Source organism: Grammomys surdaster, unplaced genomic scaffold, assembly GCF_004785775.1.
Source record: "Grammomys surdaster isolate TR1022 unplaced genomic scaffold, NIH_TR_1.0 124820, whole genome shotgun sequence".
NCBI lineage: Eukaryota > Metazoa > Chordata > Mammalia > Rodentia > Muridae > Grammomys > Grammomys surdaster.
Genome location: NW_021619764.1, coordinates 325,649 through 326,949, shown reverse-complemented (window position 1 = coordinate 326,949; position 1,301 = coordinate 325,649).

Sequence of the window (1,301 nt, the reverse complement as noted above, 5' to 3'; positions counted from 1 at the left end):
GATGTCCCTAGGGATGAGTCCCCTGACTGATTATCCAATATTGAGTGGTCAGCACGGAAATGTATACATACACAGCCATTATAGAGGCTGAGCAACTTGTATTTATATATTTATGTATGCTTACATGTGTAACAATAACAAAGAGACAAGGGCTATGAATTTGAAAGGGAGCAAGGGGTTAAAGGCAGGAAATGTAAGGGAGAAATTATTTTAACTTCAAAACTTAAAATTTCCAAGTCAGTTGGGCATGGGGCTCATGTCTGTTAATTTCCATGGTTTAATTATATATATACACACATATATATATATATATATATATATATATATATATACACACACATATACATAGATGCCACAAGGTCCATGTGAGGAACAAAGCAAGCAATTTTATTTGTTAATTATGTTTCAGTCAGTCAGGAAATGTAAGATATTACCATAGCCATCTTCAGAAAATACAATATACTACATTAACAAATCATGGCAAATTATAAAGAACCCACCAGAAGTTGATGAAAAGACCCTATTGCTAAAGACTCTACATACTGTTTGCACTATATGAAGAAATCAGACAGGAACTGGGCTGGATTTCCTCTCTACAGGCTAGCTTTTCATTTTGCTGGAAGTTGCTATGTAGGCTGCTGAGGAAGAAAAGACATCAATAGTCTTAACCAAATACTATAAACTACAATGCCAACACACCAGGCAAGCTGGGCCCACTTGTGCAGGACTGGTGGGACTGTTATGGAGATAGCCATGTGCTTTCTGACTGGATTCACAGACAGAGCTCATGTGTGGTCCCAGAATCCCGATCAGAAACCCAGGGCTAGGGAGGCCATAGGTCATAGTAGAGACTCACTACTTACTGTTTAGCTATACTTGACATTGCACCAAATTGCAGTCTAAATATTTACACCCATAGACAAATGCTATTCTTATCTTTTTATCAAAAAGCCTCTGTTTGCAGAGTATAGGGGTGAATGCAGAGATCCAGGACTGGATGCCCCACCCTAACCCAAGACACTTACGCCACTACCTTTAAGGTTCAGGAAACAGTCATTGCAATTGGGAGCTCACAACATCATGGGGTCTGTCAACAGTTAGACACGAACAGATAGATAAAGGAGCTCCTGGGAAACTACCCCACCCTGCCGAGCTAGTAACTACTGATGGATTCTGGGGAAGGGAGAGTCATTGTCTTAGGTTGTTTTGCTCCTGTGAGCCCACCATGCTCTGATAGGTGGTTCTAAACCTATCCTCTCTCTCTCTCTCTCTCTCTCTCTCTCTCTCTCTCTCTCTCTCTC